The 5,863-nt window shown below is 38.8% G+C and overlaps 1 long non-coding RNA gene across 1 annotated transcript; it reads right to left on the bottom strand.

Annotated features, from left to right (window-relative positions):
* Positions 1-3,947: 3,947 nt before the first annotated feature.
* On the bottom strand, positions 3,948-5,512 carry LOC120551760. The gene is made up of 3 exons (XR_005637914.1): positions 5,453-5,512; positions 4,304-4,363; positions 3,948-4,210 (listed from the first exon to the last, which is right to left on the bottom strand). It is a non-coding gene; the product is annotated as an uncharacterized LOC120551760 (long non-coding RNA).
* Positions 5,513-5,863: the final 351 nt, after the last annotated feature.

The following is a 5,863-nucleotide window of genomic DNA, read 5'->3' as shown; positions in this document are numbered from 1 at the left end:
ATATCGACTTTCCCTCATTGAGTAGGGGGTTTACTTTATATAAAAAAATGTTGACAGTAATAACAAGCAACTCTCCATTATATGCACATACATGTTTATTTTATATAAACTTTGACAGTAATAACAAGCAACACCAATATATCTACAGACTTTTCAGTGCATGGGATTTACTTCATAAACATTATTTGACAGTAATTACTATTACTATCCAATATATGTTCACAATTTCCTCATTAGTAAATGGGGTTTTGAATGTACAAAAACCAAAAAGGGCTATGTAAAAGTGCATTTGCATCAACTACTTTTACACACAATAAATATATAAATTTTTCTGCTGACATTTTACAGCATTGTCCAATCCATTCACTACAGATCTCTATTTGAGAACTATGAGATTTTAAGATGTATCATACCAGTAAGTATCATAAAATGACCATTTACTGCTTGTTTTACAGATAAATGCACTATTTAAACAGTGCTATCCTTAAAGTTCACATATGAATAAACTTATGGGAGCAAAAACTGTCTGGTACATTACATTGTAGCAAAAGGGGAACTATGGGCAATTTAGGAATTCATACATGTGTGTTCAAAATGTCAGGAAACATAAAAAACTCTCCAAAATCCCCAAACTCAAATTTGTGATGTCATCTGATATAATGTCTGGAGCTTTTTCAAAAACAATGAATTGAGAAAGATTTAAAAGATGACACTGAGAACATCACTGAGAACATCCAGGAGGATGTTCGGAGGTAACAGGTAGATTTTCTGTTTCAGAAATGAAACGCTAACATAGAATAAACATCATTTGTTTTTGTTTTTTATTCTACAAAATTAGTTTCACATTCATTGTCTACGAAGCAGCTTAGTAACCTGATGACATCATAGTTTGAGTCTTACATTTCTGGTTTGTGGCTTTGCGGGAGAGTAGCTCTTAATCAAAAATATCAGAGGTGAGATTAAAGGCCGTTGCACACCAGGGATGTTTTTTCCATGCGATTATTTCGCATGTCAATACATTTTTTGTTGTTTTTGTCACAAGTAGTTTTCACTTATGAGGATCACCAAACAACAACACGAAGGCTGCTGTCTGCTGTCTGAACTACAGACTGTACGTCAGCTAACTTTATTACTCCTTTCAACCTTTACAAAGGCAGCACATGCCAGAAACATTCTTTCTGTTTTTAACTTTCACAATAAGCCCGAGACATATACTACACTGTTTTGCAGAGGGAATTCAATTGAGTATTAACTGTATACTCAATTAGAGTTGGAGGAAACTCAATAAATAGCTTACAGTAGCTTAGTGTTACAGCTTTTCCTGGGACGCACCCAAAGCTAACCTCCGTCCCTCCACTCAGCAGTCTGGAAACCAGACAGGACACCTTTTGGTGATTTTGAGGAGCTGCTAGGGCTGGGCGATATGGCTGAAAACTGTATCACGATATAAGTGTTTCATATCGGTCGATATCGATAATTATTGATATTTTTTATGACCTATTTAAAATAAGGACCAGGAGAAAAATATATTAAATTTAAACATTTTTATATTAAATTTAAACATTAAACTTAACCTTCCTCTGATTATAATCCCCTCAGTTATAAAAGCAGAAATGTCAACACAACCATGGAAATCACTCAAATAATTAAAATGTAAACATAAGTCTAAAATCACAGTGAAGAAAGAATAAGTAAGAACTGCTTAATAAGGTGTAATAAAATGGTGCAAAGTGTTAAATATAAACATAGAGAAACCTGAGAAGAACTATTTTCTGCAGGTTTAGTGCTAGGTTGGTAACCTGGCTTCTGGACAGTGCTCAGCACGTCTGCCTCCGTTATTTCTTTGTAGCGTTTAGTAAGGCGCTGATGCAGAGTACCTCTCCATGGTGGTCTTCTGCTTGTGCGGTGTAGCAGCTGCAGATGTTGGACGTTGCTGGCGAATACGGCTTTGCTCCAAAGTGTGAGCGCGGCTAAGGTGGTAAAACAAGTTTGCGGTAGTGTTGGTGGGGACAACGGTCAGACTTATAAAATCCCCAAAACTGCCATACTGACTTTTCCTGTTTTATCAACAATTTGCTCGCTCGCTGCGGCACTCACTTTCCACTTATCGCTCCACGCCGCCGGTTCTGTTATTGTAGAATCCAACACGACAGCGAGATGTGGCGCAACCAAACATGATACTGTTACATGATTGGCTGTTAGAGTGTCACTCCCTACGTTGCTAGGTTACCAGAGAGTGAGTGCCTTTGTTCATGCAACCAAACTTGCTTTGCAACTTCTGGTTTCTTCCGAAGAAGAAAAAAACAATATATATAAAAAACAAGTTATCGAACGTTTTATCGAACGCATTTTCTATTGATATTGATTACGTGTCTATCGCGATACATATCGTTATCGTTTTATCGCCCAGCCCTAGGAGCTGCTACATTTATTTGTTCTCAAACTGCAGAATCTAGCTGCTGTACAATCACTTCATATCTTCACCACTAATCGCTAACTCTCCTCTGCTCCGACTGCTCTCTCTTTCTCGTCCGCTCACACCACATCTTCCGTCACTTTTTCTCTCTTCAGCGTCTGTCCTACTGACGCGGTAGATGAGCTGGCGCGAACATCCAAAACTTTTATTGAAAACTGTCGCAAATTTGCACCGCTGTCGGTGTGAATAGTTTTGATGTGAAATAATCACAGCCGATTATTTGGCATATTGGCGTCACTTATTCGTCATGCCCCCGGTGTCTTAAGTCACACGTGTAAGTCACAAGTCTTAACCTTCACCGTCTTGAACAAGTCCCAAGTCACTGTGTTTAGACCCAAGTAAGGCTGTACCAACAAAAAAGGGGTGTAACCTCTTGGTTGTTGTTTTTTTGTTTTTGTTTACAAGCACAGACCAGGTAAAGCAGCCGTTAACAATGCAGGGGCCCGTTTCAGGAAGGAGATTTAACAAACTGAGTCTAACCCTGATATCTGAGTTGATTTACCCTGAGATGTGAAACTCTGAGTTTTTGGTTTCAGGCAGCATGAATGGAGCCATGATACTACGATTCACCATGGTAACAACCACAAACAAACTGGTGGGCGGAAATACTCATGCACACATACAGCGAGTTTGAACATGTATTTAGTTAAAAAAGCAACAGAGCGGCTGCTGTAAAAGAGAGAATTTGCGTGGGAGAAAATTGCTGCTGGAGTCAATGCGTTAGTTCCAATATAGTGTATCATATTTAATCATAAGTATAATATTACTGGTGAAATGGTATTGAACCTATAATCTATAAAAATCCTAGGCCTACTAATCCCATTCTGAGGCTGCAGCACCATCATTAACAGAATTATAATTCATAATCTTTTATTTCAAAGGGTTTACATCATTCACCTGCAATACTGTGGAACATCTTTTTAATGGCTGTTACTGGTTTGTGTCCAGGGCTCTTCTGACTAAAAAATGTAATGTAACACAAAGAATGTGCTGGGATGTAGCGCATGTCCACGATGGGAGACGTTAGTGATACGAGGGTGGATATGGTTAGGTAGGCTACATAACTGATAGACTGGGAAGAAAAATGATAGCTATCAAATAGGAAGTTATCTAAAAATTTAAATGTCGGGGTTTCAATATCATCTCCAGACGTATGTTTAACTCCCTGCGAAGTAATACAGCTTCTTCATCAACGGGATCGTCGACAAAAGGAAATGCCATGTTCGAAAAAAAAAAAAAGTTTCATAGTCTGCCTAACATAAACCAACCCTGTTTTTTTATTCATGCAGGTAACAAACTGCGATAAAATGCGCCTGATTAAGACTGATAAATGAATGATGACATGAAAGAGCACTGTGTCAGAGGGAGGAGACTGAAAGGAGAAAACCTGCTCCCGACCAGGCTAGGTTCACAGAGTCCGAGGTTAAGTTACCTCTCTTTCTGAAACGGAAAACCCAGAATTAACCTCATCTCAGGGTTAGCAAACTCAGAGTTTTCACTAAACCTGCTTTCTGAAATGGACCCCACATGTCATTCGGTACCTCCTTCAGATGTATGTGGGTTTGTGAACTCCTTTGCTGCCTCCTTCTTAGCCTCTGCTGGGCTCCCTCTTGTTCTGGGCTATCCTTTTCTCAGCCATCTGATGCACGAGTCTTCACCCAGGCTATTCAGACCATAAAACAGGTTCTCAGGCTGGCTGTGGGACAGCTGTCTGGTCTGTTGACCCTTGTCAAACTGAACACAGAATGAGAGCCATAACATGGGTGAGAAAGATGTGGTATGGTACAGATGATAACGTGTGATACTGTATGGTGAACATCTATTTACTTTAGCTTTCTGTATGTCCTTGATCTTCTTATCTTGGTATCCTCCTTTCTTCCATCTTGCCTAAACAGGGATTAAAGAATTAGGGTGAGATTTGAAAATGACTAACAGTACTATACATTTTTTCAGATTTATTTGTGGAGGCTTCCCAGCATTGACCACCAGGTATTTATTTATTTAGATTTACAAAAATGACAACACATGACAAAAATGAAACTTAAAATACATATTTCATTACAGACTAAGTGCAATTGTCTGGAGGGAGAAACACTTATAAATAGAGCAGGTAGCCTACAGTATATCTTATTTCTCAGTTTGTTCAATTCCCTGTCCATTTATTTTTATGTGGAAAGCGAGAATGGAAAGACAGAATGATAATGTTAATTTGGACACACTGAATCATGAGTGAAAATAACGATCACATTCAAATTAAGATGTGGTCCACAAAGCAGACTCTCCGTTTAATGTCATGTTGTAACTTGTTACACTTGTAAATCTTAAATGAAACAGGGGTAAATTGTTAATTACAACGTGTGGTTCACTGTTCATAAAGTAGAACCAACGTGAAGTTAGTCAGCTAAGATAGATAGCTTATTGAATATTGAGGCATAACCTGGTAACGTTAAACGGCGGTTTTCCGGTTATAAACAGTGATGTTAACTACCTAGCGTTAGGAGCAACGGAGCGTTATAACGTTCAGTTACTAGTATTAGTACCCAGCTAAACAGGCTTACCTGCTTAACTGTCTACTACTAACCTTACGTTACTTAGCAAGTTAACGCTACTAAGTTAACTGCCACCTGTCTTTGTAAGGTCTGTGTTTGCACGAGGAAATAGGAACTTAAGTTAAACATGGAACGTTGACGTTACTAAATTAACGTTAGCATTAGTCAACTGACAAATATTGCTAATGTAGCTAATTAACTGTTATATATTTAGCTAGCTAGCTAACATTATGATTGGTGCATGGTTCACATTCAAGGCTAAAGTTACATAAGGACAGTCTTATGTAAGCACATAAACGGCAAATGCTAACGTTATCCCTACTGATATTTTAAAATTGTGAAAGTATGCAAGTGTTATCTTAACTCGTGTCCAGTTGATATCTCGTGAGGAAACTGCATGTAAATAAAAAGAAAAGTATTACTTTACCTTAAGTGAAAGCTGAATGTGAATCACCGTTGAAAAGTCCTGACTCCTGCAATACGTTATTATCCACACTGTCTCTGCGTCGAGACGAGTTTGACGTTAGCACAGCCCTCCCATGAAGTCAAACAATATCATTGGTCAAGATCGTCTCTGCCCGGTATGATTCATCCAATGATTGTGCAACATTCAATTATTTGGGGTGCACTTTCTTGATATCTGAAGCACATAGACTAAACATGTCAATGAGACTAACGGTAGGGTTCCACACAGCGAAACACCTTGCGAATTTCGGCCAGCGAAAGTTTGCCTCGGGGGGCGTGGTCGCGAAAACAACACGCAAGACCGCAACATTTTTTTAAATGTCCCGGGCTGTCAGAAGACACGGCGGTAAAAATGCACAGCAGCAAACATCGG

The sequence above is a fragment of the Perca fluviatilis genome, chromosome 21 (assembly GCF_010015445.1).
Source record: "Perca fluviatilis chromosome 21, GENO_Pfluv_1.0, whole genome shotgun sequence".
Lineage (NCBI taxonomy): Eukaryota > Metazoa > Chordata > Actinopteri > Perciformes > Percidae > Perca > Perca fluviatilis.
Note: the sequence above shows the minus strand (reverse complement) of the source record. Positions and strands in the feature narration are given on the sequence as shown.